Here is a 16,217-nt window from a genome sequence, read left to right on the forward strand (position 1 = left end):
AACGCAGCTCAGCGAGGGAATGGTTAAGCCTTCTAGGGACCCTTTCCTTGCTGGAACAGTTCATTTCCCTAGGGAGACTTCACATTCGCCCGCTTCAATTCTTCCTACGGAAAGTGTGGAAATGGAAGACGGGAAGATTGACGGACTCTTTCACGATTCCTGTGGAAATAAAGAGTCATCTGAAATGGTGGCTGGCCCTCGAAAGAAGAAAGAACCGAGGGTATGTCTCTGGCTATCCGGAACCCAGACCGAAAATTGTTCTCCGACGCATCGGAGACAGGATGGGGAGCGACTTTAGGAGCAAGGGAAGTGTCAGGCACCTGGACGAAGGAACAGGTGTCCTGGCATATAAATTCCAAAGAACTGCTGGCGATTTACCTAGCCCTAAAGGGCTTTGAGTTAGAAGTCAGAGACTGGGTGGTCCAAGTCAACTTGGACAACACCACGGCTCTGACTTATATCAGAAAGCAGGGGGGGACCCATTCTTTTTCCCTATACGAACTAGCAAAGGAGCTGTTAGTATGGGTGGAGGAAAGAAAAGTTACCCTCCTGACGAGATTTGTAAAAGGAGAAAAGAACGTCAGAGCAGACAGACTCAGCAGGAGAAATCAGGTCCTTCCCACAGAGTGGACTCTCCACTCGGAAGTTTGTCAAAGCCTCTGGTCCCTGTGGGGGAGGCCTCACATAGACCTCTTCTCAACGTTCCTCTCCAAGAGGATAGAAAACTTCTGCTCTTCAGTAGAGGATCCGAGAGCGATCGCGGTCGACGCCTTTCTACTGAACTGGTCGGGCTTAGACGGCTACGCCTTTCCCCCGTTCAAACTTATAGGGGAAGTACTCAGGAAGTTTGTGGCATCAGAAGGGACGAAGTTAACACTCATCGCCCCCTTTTGGCCCTCTCAGGATTGGTTCACAGAGATACTGGAATGGACGGTGGACTTCCCCAGATCTGCTCAAACAACCCCACTTTGAGAGGTTTCATCAAAACCTCCCCGCTCTCGCTCTGACTGCCTTTCGACTATCGAAAAACTTGTCAGAGCGAGAGGCTTTTCACGCAAGGCTGCGAGCGCTATCGCAAGAGCCCGAAGATCGTCAACAATTCGGGTTTACCAATCGAAGTGGGAAGTTTTTAGGAGATGGTGTAGAGCGAAGAAGCTGTCCTCCTCCGATACCTCTGTGACCAACATAGCCGATTTTCTTGATCTTAGAGAGGAATCTCATTTATCGGTTTCTACCATCAAGGGATATAAGAGTATGCTTTCAGCAGTGTTCAGAAATAGAGGGCTGAAAATAGCGGACGACAAGGACCTCCACGACCTTATAAGGTCCTTCGAGACTTCGAAGTCTAAATCACCACTAACTCCGAGCTGGAACCTGGATGTGGTCCTGAAGTTCCTGACATCGGACAAATTTGAACCTCTTCACCTTGCCTCGTTTCGAGATTTAACAAGAAAATGTATCTTCCTTTTATCCCTCGCTACGGCTAAAAGAACGAGCGAACTCCACGCCCTAGATTCTTGGGTTGGATTTAAGGGAGATTCTGCTATTTGTTCTTTCCAGACATTGTTTCTGGCCAAGAACGAGAACCCTTCAAAACCCTGGCCCAGGAGTTTTGAAGTGAAAGGACTTTCGAGCTTGGTGGGAGAGGATATAGAGAGATCCCTTTGCCCAGTCAGGGCTCTTTAAGTTTTACCTTAAGAAGAAGCAGCAGCTCGGAGGTTGTCAACAAGGTCTCTGGTGTGCGGTAAGGGACACGAAGAGACCCATGTCCAAAAATGCCTTGGCATTTTTTGTGAGAAATGTTATTACAGAAGCTCATGAAAAATGTCTTGATGACTCCTTCAGGTTGCTTAGAGTGAGGGCTCATGAGGTGAGAGCAGTGGCTACATCATTAGCGTTTCAAAGAAACATGTCTATGAAAGACATCTTAGACGCAACATTTTGGAGATGTAATTCTGTCTTTGCATCTCATTATCTTAAAGATGTAAGAGTAACATATGAGAAATGCTTCTCCCTCGGTCCGTTCGTGTCAGCGGATACGGTGCTGGGAGCTGGAGCAAATACTGATCCTTAAATTTTTCTTTGTATACGTAAACTTTCTGGTTAGACATGTTCTTGGTTTGCTACTGACAAGGGTGCTTGATGTCGCACAGGTGGCCGTTGCTTTTGTCAAGTAAGGAACTAAGGAGGTATCTAACTAGTACAGTTGTACAAAATTTTTTTTTTTGTATTTTAATGTATGTGTGATTTATGTGATTCGAGTTATTGGTTGTTTGGGAGGAGTTTCGGGGATAACTCCTTTCAATCATTAGAACTAACACGGGTGTTAGGATCAGGTGATCGGGATCGGTGTTGTGCTCCTTCATTTTGGTATTTTTGTCAAGTTAGTGGATTACAGAACATTGACAAATGCCATTTAGGCTCTGCCGAGTAAGTGGTTGAGACCCCTTTGACAGACCCACAAGAACTCTTAGCCATAGATCAATATCTCGCTGAGGCTCTTGAGGCGAAGCAGACTCCTGGGCAGTAGCCACGAAGTCTTCCGCCTAATCAGGTAGGAACCAAGGTTTATTATTTTTATTTTACCTACAACGTATGTTGTTTTTCCTGTCTATGTCAGTAATTAGCTGTCTCTTACCCTCCTCCAATGGTGTGAATCAGCTAAGTATATATCTGACAGGGAAGTTGAATGTATAAAAATGATATTGTTATGATACAATAAAGTTTTATACATACTTACCTGGCAGATATATACGATTTATTGCCCACCCAGCCTCCCCTCAGGAGACAGATGGAAGAGAAAATCTGATAGAAAATGGGAATGGTTCCTATTCCTGCCACCCAGCGGCAGGGCGGTACATCGCCTGACCTACCTGTAGTGTGTGCCGCGAAATTCAAATTTCTGTCAGGGACGACGGAGTCTATAGCTAAGTATATATCTGCCAGGTAAGTATGTATAAAACTTTATTGTATCATAACAATATCATTTTTCCTTTGCCTAGTTGCCTAAGCTTTTTTATTTACTTATTATAAATTTTCAGTTGTCTCCAGTTTTCTACTTTTATATCTTTTCAATATTTGTACTACTCCTTTCTTAGATTCTGTTTCAATTTTAGGTCTTCTGCGTATAGCGGTGTGTATCAACATTTTTTGTGTAACACAGATAGTCTGCAGAACATAAACTAGTACTTTGTGAAGACATGCCATTATTCTGCCCTTACCTCACAGATGGTCTTTATATGAATATGCTGAATGAAGTTACTTTGGCCCAGGCCTCTGGATGAACAGCATAGCCTAGGGTCTGGACTTGATATCTTGACTCACTATCAGCTACCAGCCTTGACAATATTTCAGTCAATTTGGCAGTATGGGTATATTTTTATAAAGTACCGTAGTATGTTTGCATAAATGTAATATTTCTAGGATTATTGAGTTGTCTCAGGCAGTTAAAATGAAAATCTAAAGACAGAAAATAACATTGTTCCGACACGGCATACAAACCTTCGGTCCTTTTACAATAGGAAGGTACTAGCGGCAGCTGGATAGGTCGTAAGCTTTCGAAACAAGGGGTTCGGTAGTTAACTGCTTGTCCGAACAGGCGCGCGCGCGCGACTGGGAGGTAAACAAATCACTTTTGCTTTCGGCCTCACAGCGAGTGGACGTGTGTGTTCGACGCTCTCTGCCCGCTTCTCGTCGTTTGCTTTCATGAGTATTTGGTTGTGTTTGTGTGTGAATCATTTGTAAGTACAATCATTTCCTCTCTTATTTCATCATTTGTGAATTGATCAATAATGGAATCTCCACGCCTCGCTACCCCCCGGAGATTATGCCCGGGTACCGAAGGGCGTAAATGCGGAAAGTTCCGCTCATTCCCGGAAATTGATCCACATATTTTGTGCGCTCGGTGTCGGGGGCGCGAATGCACCCGAGCCGAGCCCTGTGAAGTATGTTCTAATTGGTCGGAGGCGCAGTGGGGCTTGTACGAAGGCAGGAAGAAGCGAAGGCCTGCAAAGGAGTCGTCGGAAAGCTCTCCCGCGACTCCTTTGGTTACGGACACTTCGTCTTCTTTCCTGCCGCCCGCTCAGCTACCACGTTTGGCGGCCTTCCATTTCCCCTTCGGGGGGGTTTTCTAGGTCCTTCTCCTCACCCGACCGTCGAGTGTGGAGGAGGGCGCTAGATACCCCGATGTCGAGTTGTACTCTGGGTCCTCTATCCGTTCGTCTTCGCACGAGCGGGTAAGGAGGATCCTGCTAATCACCCGACTTTTGCCTTACCTCAGTGCGGTTGCCGCGAAAGGACGACCTCAGACAGGTGTGGGCATCGTTGGGTCTGCAGGGCGTGCCGAGTGTCCAGGGGCTGCTCTACCATCTCGCTGGCTCTGTGGCGGTCACACATGCTACGGTTACGACCACCACCACGACCCTTTCAACGCCTGGCTATGCTTCACCTCCTCACCTGGTGTACACCCCGCACGCGGTCTCTGTCACACCAACTACATCGGTGCAGGGGCCAGTCGCCGTACCACTGGGGGAGTGTGATGCCGGCCAGCCCTGGGTTTGCCGTGCTTGCCGGCGACCGGCCGGACTTCGTGTGCCCGAAGAGCTCGCCCCTGGACCTCCCACCAGTACCTAGGATGTCTGTGCCGCTGGTCCGTCCACCTGGACCGCCTTGTACAGCCTGCCGTACCTGCCCAGCGCTGTTCACGGACGTGACGTTACCGACCACTGCTGCGTTTTCCTGTAACCTGCTCCTGCCGTCTCCACTGCTGTTCCTGTGATGCCTGCACCTGCTGACGTTGTTCCTGTTCTGGCACCGCTGCTCCCGATGCCGATCTGTTCGGGACAGGTGCAATCCGGGCCCTGTTGCTTCGGCAACAGCAGCCCCGGCTCCGCCCTGGATGAACAGATCTGACATCGGTCCTGAGGAAGGTTGACGAAGAGGAAGAAGAAGAGGAGGAAGGTGTTGTCGTCGTCTTCATCGTCTTCTTCGTCGTCGTCGTCGTCTGCCGCCTCTTCCCCTTCTTCTTCTAAGGCTCCCCCGCCTAAGAAGAAGAAGGCGCCTCCCCCCCCCCTAAGAAGTCTCCTTCGGGAACTTCTAAGGGCCCGTCTCGCTCCGGTGAGACGGGGGGTTCTTCCGCTGGTCACCCTGCTCCTTCGGGGGCAGGACCCGTCTCTTCTTCCGCAAGGAAGAAGACTACGGGGACCAGAGGAGTGCCGGCTAACACCGGCACTTCCTCACCTGCTGTTAGTGGTTCGACCACGGCAGCAGGATCCGTCTCGGCCTCTCGTTTCGCGAGAGGTACCGAGTGTACGGTCGCCTACCAGCGACCGTGCAGCTAGGAACCAGACCTCTGAGCCATCTCAGCGTCAGGTTCACGGCACGGAGCGGAAGACTGGTGACAGCCGCTCACGCGACTCTCACCAGACCAGCTCTCGCTCTCGCGGCGAGCAGCTGGCTACCCGGGCGGACGTGACGGTCCATGACCGGCCACGGGCTGAGGCTGGGAAGAGGTCCCCCCGTTCGCCGGCACCAGCCACGGCTGGTACCAGCGACGTGACGCGCCGTGAGGATACGCACCGGTCTCACCGTGACAGTGGAGCTCGCTGGTCGCCTGACCGTCACTCTCACAGAGAGCGATCGGGTACGGCAACCAGCACAGCTCCTCTGACACACGAGACCGTCCCGGGGCCGCTGTTCTCGGTCCAGCCTTTTCTCCACAGCGAGACGGCTCGACTAGGCCTGCAGCTTCGATCGCCACGCGGGTTGACGATCGCCTGCAGTCTTCCAAGCCCACTGGTTCTGCCCAGCGAGCGAGGAGGGAGCGTCAGGTCTGCCTCTCCCATACCTTCAACCTCCTCGGGTTCACACCGGGAGGGGCGAGGTATTGAGGAGTGATCGTGTTGGGGTGCGCCCCTCAGGATCCCACCACGTCGTCCTACGTACCAGGCACGGTTCTCGGACGCCAGGTCGTATGCACAAGTGGCTGGAGGAGACCGAGAGGGGTCTGTCGCTGTTCCTCCCCTCGAGGGTAGGAGGGTCTCGGGAGATGCTCCTGTTGTAGGGACTGGATGGTCCGACTCCGCAGGACGCAGTTACTCCTGAGATCCAGAGGAACTTTGCCGAGGTTATTGCGCTGATTCGTCAGCACAACGACCTCGCGGTTGAAGGATCGCCGCTCCCCCCCACCTCCGAGCCCACGTCCCGGCTCGAGTCGTTCTGGGGCCGAAGAGGGAACCCATACCGACGGTGGGTTTGCCGCGTTCCAGAGCTTGCCCGAGACTCAGTGCTGGACCAGGTAGAATCTCTTTTGTCTCCGGGCAAGACGGTTCTCTCAAGTCTGGCAGGTCGAGCAAGCTGCTTCCACCTCCTCTGCTGCGACAGCGGCGTTTTTACGTGCCATCTGAGGACCCGATGCCGCCCAAACAGGTGAACCCGGAGTTAGCCAGGCTGACTCCGGGTGTGTCTCTGCAGCAGCTCCTGTCCGAGAACCTATGGTTCTCGCAGCAAGAGGCACTCGGCCTGGAATCTACTGCCATGGCAGCTTTCCAGGCCGTCTCCTGGTTAGATCTGTGGTCCCTCACAGTATCTAAGGTCGCAGCCAACTCCGGGGGAATTTCTCCCGAAGATGACTCGGCCTTTAGGAGACTTTGCCAGTCTGGGGGAAGAGCCATCTCCTTCCTTGCCCACCAGACGGTGAACCTGTGGGCCAACCTGGTTCTCCGACGTAGGGACGCTGTCCTTACTCGGGTTTCCAGGGCGGCCGGGCGTGAAGCGGCATTGGGACTTTGCAACGGACCTTTACGGAGTTCCACGTCCTCTTCCCAGGAGAGATGGTGGACGCTGCGGTGGACAGACGGCGGCACTGACGACAGTGACCGATCTGGTTCACCAGGCAGTCTCGAAGGCTTTTCTGGGCAGCCTCGGACTGCGGCCAAGTCAAAGAGCTCGGCTAGCGCTTCCTCGGTGGCTAAGACGGTAGCTGCGTCGAAGCCCTGGGGAAAGACTCTGTCTTCTTCGACTTCTACAAAGGGGAGCCGTAACCAGCCCTCTCCCAGCCCTCCTCCTCCCGGGGAGCTCTGGGAAGAAGTCGAAGAAAGGGGGGAAACGCTAGGGACGGCGTTCCCCCTCACCTGCTGCCGGAAGTGGGGGGTGCCTGGCCAGCCATTGGGCAACTTGGCAGCGCTACGGCGCCGAGACCTGGATTGTAGATGTCCTTCGGGAGGGATATCTATTACCTTCGAATCTCGGCCACCCCTCACCTCCAACCCGGTCCAACAGCAGTCGTACGTTCCAGGGTCATCGAAGGACGTAGCATTGAGACAGGAGATACAAGACCACGCTGAAGCGAGCGAAGCTGTAGAAAATCGTCACGGATCAGTCACCGGGCTTTTTACAGTCGACTCTTCCTGGTGGAAAAGTCTACGGGAGGCTGGCGCCCGGTGATAGATCTCTCTCCTCTGAACCGGTTTGTTCGCCAGACCCGGTTCACGATGGAGACGGCACGTTCAGTGCTCGACTCCATCAGGGAGAACGATTTCATGCTTTCAGTGGACTTGAAGGATGCGTATTTACCAAATACCCATTCATCAGTCCTCCAGAAAGTACCTCCGCTTCATCCTCGACGGGACGGTGTACCAGTTCAGGGCACTTTGCTTCGGTCTCTCAACCGCCCCACACAGGTGTTCACGCGGAGTGTTCACTCTGGTGTCTGCTTGGGCCCATTCGCACGGGATACGTCTGATGAGGTATCTCGACGATTGGTTAGTCCTGGCGAGCTCCCGCTCGCAGTTGCTACAGGACAGGGATCGATTCTGCTCGAGTTCTGTCGCGATCTGGGGATCGTTGTGAACTTCGAAAAGTCCGATCTCGAGCCCAGCAGCAGGATGAAGTACCTGGGTATGCTGATCGACACGGTAGCAGGGCGAGTCTTCCCGCAGACTCGCGGATCAGCAGATTCAGGGAGGCAGCCAACCAGTTCCTGTCTCGGCAGGAACAGGTAGCTCAGCGATGGCAAGTCGTGATCGGACACCTGTCGTCACTCGAGAAGTTAGTCCCTCACGGGCGTCTTCACCTGCGGTCTCTTCAGTGGAGACTAAAGGAGAGTTGGTCACAGGCGACGGATCCCCCAAGCTTTCCAGTGTCACTGACACGGAGGTGAGGCATGGACCTAGCCTGGTGCTGGACGACAGGAACCTCTTAAGAGGAGTGCCTCTGCGCACTCCCCCCCCGGACATGCAGCTGTTCTCAGACGCATCGACCGAGGGATGGGGCGCACACCTGGAGGAGTTGCTGACTTCAGGAGTGTGGGACGAGAACGACAAGCACCTTCCACATCAATGTACTGGAACTCAAGGCAGCGTTCCTCGCTCTCCAAGAGTTCCAGGACCGCTTGATGGGACACTCAGTGGTGTTGAATGTGCGACAACACCACGGTAGTGGCCTATGTCAACAAACAGGGGGGCCTAGTGCTCTCCCGTTGTACCAGTTGACTCGGCAGGTGCACGAGTGGGCCGAGGCACACTCAATAGAGCTGTCGGCACGCTACATTCCAGGGAAGAGGAATGTAGTAGTAGCAGACACGCTCAGCCGTCGGGATCAGGTGATAGGGACCGAGTGGTCTCTACACCAGGACGTGGCGGAAAGGCTCTTCGACCTGTGGGGGCGACCAGTCGTGGATCTGTTCGCCACCCGGCACAACAGGAAGCTCCAGGTGTTTCTTCTCAGCCGTGCCGGACCCATGGGCAGCTGCAGAGGACGCTCTTCAACACCCGTGGGACAACCTCTTCGTCTATGCCTTTCCCCCAGTTCAGCTGATTCGCAAGGTGATCAGTCGAGCACTGGTCACCCCGAATCTCAGGTGATCCTGGTGGCTCCCAAATGGCCACAGGCCATTTGGTATCCGGACCTGCTGGCTCTTCTCGCAGGAGAACCGAGAGAGATTCCCCCTTGGCACAACCTTCTCTGCCCAGCCACACGTCGAGCGGGTACCACCGAGCAGTCCAGTCCCTACGTCTTCACGGCTGGCTGTTATCCACCATCTCTTGCGAACGAGAGGCTTTTCTCGTAGCGCAGCAACAGAGATGGCTGGAAACGTCCGTCAGTCCTCTGCAGCTGTGTACCAGGGGAAGTGGGCCGTCTTCTGTGGTTGGTGTCGTAGACGGGGTCTATCTCCTCTCAGAGCCACTCTTCAGCAGGTAGCGGATTTCCTCGTTTTTCTTCGCCGAGAGAAGCTCCTCTCAGTCCCCACAGTCAAAAGGATACAGAGCCGCCCTGGCTCTCGTCCTGAAACTGAGGGGATTGGACATCTCGAACTCGTTCGAGATCTCCTTGCTTATGAGGAGCTTCGAAAGGTCTTGCCCACCTAGGGAACTCAGGCCCCCTGCGTGGGATGTGACTCTCGTCCTTAGGAGTTTGACTCGAACGCCGTTCGAGCCACTCCGAGAGTCGTCAGACAGGGATCTGACCCTCAAGACCCTCTTCTTGCTGGCCCTGGCATCGGCGAAGAGAGAGTAGGGAACTTCATGGTCTTTCCTATGATGTACGACACTCCAGGGGATGGGGATCTGTGACGCTCGATTTCGTCCCGAACTTCGTTGCGAAGACTCAGAAACCGTCGGTCCCTTGACGACAGGTTCGAGTCCTTCACGATTCCCTCCCTAATGGACTTCACCGATAATGAGCGGATGAGATGCTGTTTTGTCCTCGTGAGGGCGCTACGGCGCTATCTGAAGAAAACTCGACACCTCATCTGAGTGTCGACGCCTACTTCGTTAGCACCGGCGTAACCAAGAAAGAAGTATCCAGAACATCTTTCATTCTGGCTGCGTGAGGTCATCAGGAGGGCGTATGAGGCTGATGGTAGTGACGACATCCGTACGTCCCGTCCGAGAGCTCACGAAGTCAGAAGTATTGGCCCCTCGTTGGCGTTTTCGTAAGAACTTCTCCGTGGCGCAGGTCCTGAAGGCAGGGGTCTGGTCTAACCAAGACTACCTTACGTCCTTCTACCTTCGGGATATTGCCACAGGTCCTTGGATACCTTTTCCTTGGGACCCGTGGTGGCTGCTCAACAAGTTGTGTAGCTAACCCAGCCTCGCAGGCTGAAAACAGCATCGAGTCCTGGTGTGACTGTGTGGATGGAATGTGTGAGTGAGTGAGTGACTGGCTCCCTCTTCTCATCTATTCCCTCCTCCTACTGGCCCTGGGCAGAGGGCCACGGTCGTCACTACGCCTGGATGAGGACGAGATGCAGGTGAGCTATATGACAGAGCCCCATCCTATCCTTTCACTAGGGATAGGAGCAGAATATCCACCACTTCCTCCTACAAGGGGGGGGAAAGTGGATGCCTACAAGAGTCAAACCCATGACTTTATATTTGCTCCTGTACAGGAACAAGTTCTTACATTGCTGGTACGAAGAGATACGCTTGCCTCTCTCTTAGTACTCGGTCCAGAGGTCTGACCATTGATCCTGCGGTGCACACCCCGATCAATCGGACAGAGCTTGGATCCCTCCCTCGCTCTACGGACCAGGGAGAACTTCCAAGGTTGGGCGCAACACCAGTCTGTTCACAAAAGACAGATTCCTCCCACAAGAAGTGAGTCTTCCTATTGTAAAAGGACCGAAGGTTTGTATGCCGTGTCGGAACAAATGACAATTTGTCCAAAATTGCATTTTTCTAACTATACAAACCTGAGGTCCTTTTACACATAGCCCCACCTCATGCACCCCTCACTCTGCAGTTTTTGCTTGGGCCAAAAGCAAAAAGTGATTTGTTACCTCCCAGTCGCGCGCGCGCGCCTGTCGGACAAGCAGTTAACTACCGAACCCCTTGTTCGAAAGCTTACGACCTATCCAGCTGCCGCTAGTACCTTCCTATTGTAAAAGGACCTCAGGTTTGTATAGTTAGGAAAAGTGCAATTTTTGGACAAATTGTCATTTGCTGGGACAAAAAGAAAGTATCAGAGAATGTGCTATACGAGGCATGTGGTAAAGGGACCTCTCATATGAGGGCATGTACTTTTCTAAGGTTGAAGGAGGTTGAATGTTCAACCTCATATGCAACTACCAAAACAAAGCAGTATTAATTTTTTTGTATATTGGAATTTATTTCTCTATCATGTTTTAATTTAGGCTGCTTAAGAAAACTATTAACCTTAGTCTATCATAGTAAAATATTGCAGGCAGTAGGTTTGTACTTTTTTCTCACCCATAATCTAGGTTAGGTTAAGGATTCATAGCTGAAACAAAATTAAAGCGGTCTCGGTTAATGGCGATCTGGTTTTATGGCACGAGACAGTGATTCATGGTGCCAAAGCAGGCCAAGTTTCTGTTAATGGCGCCATAAGGTGCTGACAACAGAGTTATGGCGTCATAACATACATAAAGGTGCCCATTAACCGGTTTTCGGTACCATTAACCAAAAATTGGCACCATAAGTATCCAAGTTTCGGTTAGTGGCGGTTTTCGCTTATCAGCACCCCGCCGAGAATAGAACCCTTGCTGATAACCAGGGACTGCCTGTATTTGGTTTTTGAAAGTTTATATGTATGTATACAGTACTTCTATAAGTACTTTTTTTTTTACATCCACTATAGATGTAAAATAACAACATATTTACTTGCATTAAGAGGTACTATTACCTTTTAATAGTTATGTCTTGTTAACAAGTTCTTTTTGCCCAGGCATATTTATACAATAACTCTTTGTGATTTATGTTACCATACAGTAAATTTCTTTGACAGGTGTAACATATTTTAGTAATATAATTACGTATGCTTGGAATGATCAATATCAAGTACATAATATCTCAAAAAAGATTTTGTAAGTCTTGAAATTCTTAGTTGTGTGTACAGTAAAACTATTTGATTATGGTTATAAATGAATGCAAAATCTCCTTTACAGGTAAAACAATGTTATGACACTGCATCATGAACCTCCCTTTGATGCGGCGTGGCTTATCACCAGAGGGTCGCAAAATACGAGAAAAACATCAAGGTTCCCTTACAATAGGGATTCAGGGCATTACAGTCCATCCTGCAGAAAGAAGTAAGCAAGATGCCTTATATTCAATCAGTGAAGATTTCCAGAATCCCAGTAGGTAGGGTTAATGTTCCATTTTGAAATTGCATGCCTTCTACAGTTCATAAGCTGTAAGTATTTTAATTATGCTTTCTTCTGTTGAGGACTTGAGATTGGATTCCAAGTTGATGAAGCTACTGATTTGGTACCAACCAAGGTGGTTGAGTAAGATTGAGTTGCCCAAGAGAGGGGAGGTAATCCCTTCACTCATAGTAGTATGTGGAAGACTAAAGTCAAAGTTCAAGGGACCTCTTTGTAAACGGAAGGGGTACAGTTCTGGATGTATGAGGTAGGGGAGAAAAAAACCCAAACCCAAATTTTCCTTAGTTTTGATGGGCGTTTGTTTGGAAGAAATATAACAACAATGATTTATCCTACATATGCAACTGTTCTATACACACCATCCTCATAGCGGAGTGGTGCACTGGAAGTATATAACACTCAAGGTTGTTTACAGCATCCCTTCAGCCCCTAGCTAAACCCACTTTTTATATAGGGTAAGTAACTTACTAAGTAACTACGTAGCTATAAGTTTCTACTCTATCAGCAGTTCAAAATTTGAAATTGTTCCGATACGTAATACAAACCCTCGGTCCTTTAACAATAGGAAGGTAACTAGCGGCAGCTGGGACGGTCGTAAGCTTCGAACAAGGGGAGAACGGTAGTTAACTGCTTGTCCGATCGTCGCGCGCGCCGCGCGCCCGGGCGGTGAAGAATCACTTTTGCTTTCGGCCGTGGTGTGACAGGACGTGTTCGTCATCGCTCTGCCCGCTATTTTCGTCGTGTGCTTTGGATGTTACAATTTCTTCTGACTGGTTTGTTTGTGGTCTTGAATGAAATTGTAAGTACTCTGTTTTCATTTTTTCATTGAGTGAAGATTAATTAATCATGGATCAAGAAGAGCTTTCGCCGCGCCCACCAGCTGCCCGTAGAGTGTGTCCCGGGCTGGAGGGGCGTAAATGCGGCGGATTCCGCTCTTACCCAGATATTGATCCTCATGAGTTATGTTTTCGGTGTCGGGGGGCGAGAATGCTCCCGAACCGAAACCATGTAATGTCTGTGTAAATTGGTCCGAGGCGCAGTGGGTGCTGTACGAGGGTAGGAAGAGGCGTAGGTCGACCAAGGAGTCGTCGGAAAGCTCTCCAGCGACTCCTTTGGTTACGGATACCTCGTCATCCTTCCTGCCTCCAGCTCAGCCCCCACGATTTGCGCCTTCCCCTGCGGGGGGGGTTTCGGAGTCCTTCTCCTCGCTCGATCCGTCGAGTGTGGAGGAGGGTGCCCGATACCCGGATGTGCAATTGTATTCGGGGTCTTCCGTCCGCTCTGGGTGGGGTTCGTTCCTCCCCATGGCGTGAGGGTGTGCCCCTCTAACTGACCCGACTGTTCCTCCCTCAGGTGTGCCTTCTGTGAGTGACGACCTTGGACAGGTGTGGGCGTCGTTGGGACTGCAGGGCGCCCCCAGTATCCAGGGCTTGATTCAACGGCTAGCGGGGTCGGCAGTGGTAAACTCATGGTGTGGGTACAACAACGACCAATACTGTGTCAACACCAGCGTACGCCGCCCCTCATCCATGTGGTGTATACGCAACACATTGCGTCAGTGACTCCAACGGTTCGTCAATTCAAATGACCGATCGCTGCCCATGTACCTAAGAGGGGCGTGCCGCCGCCACCTGGGTTTTATGTGCTGCCGACGCCCGACTTTCGCTGCCCCAAAGTTCGCCCCTGGATTCTACCACCGCCCGTCCCAATGATGAGTTTGGCCGAGATGGAGAGGCCTGTGACGCCGGACTATGCTGCCGTACCTGCCGTACCTGCAGCGAGTGTTGCTGGCCCAGCCCCTCGCGCTGCTCCTACGAAGCGCTGCGGTGCGAGGCTCTAATGTTGATGTGCTGCTGGTGCTGGTCCTGCTGGTGCTGGTCCTATTGGTGCTGGCCCTGCTGCTGCTGGTCCTGCTGGTGCTGTCCTGCTGGTGCTGGTCCTGATGGTGCTGGTCCTGCTCTGATGTTCCTGCCGCTCCTGCCGTGCCTGCCCCTGCCCACGTCGCGTCTCGTCATGGAGGTGCTGCACCGGTCTCAGGTCTTTCCGGACAGGATCAGTCGGGGTGTGTTGCTTCGGCAATTGGCCCCGACTTTTCCGTGGATGGAAGACCTGACGTCCGTCCTGAGAGAGCTGACGAAGAAGAGGAAGAAGAAGAGGAAGATGTCGTCGTCGTCTTCATCGTCTTCTTTCGTCGTCTGTTGCGCCTCTTCCCCTTCGACTTCTAAGCTTCCAAGCCGAAGAAGAAGAAGGCTGCCTCCTCCCCCCCTAAGAAGGCTCCTACGGGACCTTCGAAGGGCCCGTCTCGCTCTGGCGTGACGGGGGGTGTGCTTCTGCTGGTCCTCCTGTTCCTCGGGAACGGGGCCCGTCTCCTCTTCTGAGAAGAAGAAGAAGACGGGGACCAAGGATGTGGCTGGCTACTGCTGGTACATCCGCGCCTGGTCTTAGTAGCACTGCTGCTAAGTCAGGTACCGGCTCGACTTCTCGTTCGCGAGAAGGTCCGAGTGTACGGTCTCCTCGGGCGACCGTGCAGCCAACGTCAAGACGCCTGAGCTTGCTCACCGTCGCGACAGAGGCACGGAGCAGAAGACTGTCGAGAGTCGCGAAGTGACGCTCGCCAGGCCAGCGGCCGCTCTCGTAGCGACCAGCCGGTACCTCGGGTTGACGTGACGGTCTCTGACCGGCCACGGGTTGAGGCTGAGAAGAGGTCCCCTCGACCAACGGCACCAGCTTCGGCTGGTACCAGCGGTTTGACGTGCCGTGAGGACGCTCACCGGTCTCACCGCGAAAGCGAGCTCTGCAGATCACCTGACCGCCGCTCCCACAGGGACCGGACGGAGACGGTGGCCAGCAGCAGCTCGTCTGACGCACGAGATCGGGGTCGACGTGCTCAGTCGAGCCGCTCGCCACAGGTGAGCGCACGACCAGGCCTGCAGTACGATCCCACCGCGGGTTGGTGATCGGCTACAGCCCCCCACGTACGCTGGTCCTGCCAGCGAACGGGGGGGGGAGCGTCAGGTCTGTCTCTCCTATACCTCAACTTCCTCGGGCTACACCGGGAAGAGCGAGGTACCTAGGAGTGATCGTGAGAGGTGCGCCGCTCACGATCCCGCCACGACGCCGCACGATCCAGGCATGGTTTTAGGACCAGCCAGGTCGTACGCGCAAGTGGTTGGAGGCGACCGTCAGGGGTCTGTTGCTGTTCCTCCTTCTGAAGGAGGAGGGTCTCGAGAGCTGCTCCTGTTGGAGGGACTGGACGGTCCTACTCCTCAGGACGCTGACTCCTGAGATCCAGAGGAACTTTGCCCAGGTTATTGCGCTGATTCGTCAGCACAACGACCTGGGGGAAGGATCGCCGCTACCACCATCTGAGCCCACGTCCCGGCTCGAGTCATTTTGGGGCCCGAAGAGGGAACCCAAATTGACGGTGGGACTGCCGCGATCAGAGCTTGCAGACTCAGTCCTTGACCAGGTGGAGAATTTCGTCTCAGGACGAGAGGACTCACTTAAGTCAGGACGGTCTTCCAAGCTACTTCCTCCTCCTCTGCAGCGACAGCGGAAGTTCTAGTGCCATCAGTAGATCCAATACCGCCCAAACAGGTTAACCCGGAGCTAGCTAGGCTAACTCCAGGTGTGTCCCTGCAGCAGCTCCTGTCGGAGAACCTGTGGTTTCTCGCAGCAGGAGGCACTGGCTGGAAGCTACCGCTATGGCAGCTTTCCAGGCAGTCTCTTGGTTGGATCTGTGGTCCCTCACAGTATCCAAGTCGCGGCCGACGCCGGGGGCGCTGCCCTCGGAAGACGACCCCGACTTCAGGAGACTGTGCCAGTCTGGAGGTAGGGCCATCTCCTACCTCGCCATCAGACGGCAAACCTGTGGGCCAACTTGGTTCTCCGTGTGTAGGGACGCTGTCCTTACACGAGTAGCCAAGGGGGCCGGGCGTGAAGCGGTAAATGGACTACGTAACGGACCAATGAAGAGTTCCTCCGCTCTCTTTCCCGGAGAGATGGTGGACGCTGCGGTGGAAAGACGGCGCACTGATGACAGTGACCGTCTGGTTCACCAGGCAGTTACGAAGGTTTCTGGGCAACCTCGTACATC

General features: G+C 52.9%; 1 pseudogene; it reads left to right on the forward strand.

The window, feature by feature from the left end:
• Positions 1–16,217, forward strand: part of LOC135222893 (uncharacterized) — a 78,378-nt pseudogene that overhangs the window by 4,118 nt on the left and 58,043 nt on the right.

This window comes from Macrobrachium nipponense, chromosome 8, assembly GCF_015104395.2.
Source record: "Macrobrachium nipponense isolate FS-2020 chromosome 8, ASM1510439v2, whole genome shotgun sequence".
NCBI classification, from domain to species: domain Eukaryota; kingdom Metazoa; phylum Arthropoda; class Malacostraca; order Decapoda; family Palaemonidae; genus Macrobrachium; species Macrobrachium nipponense.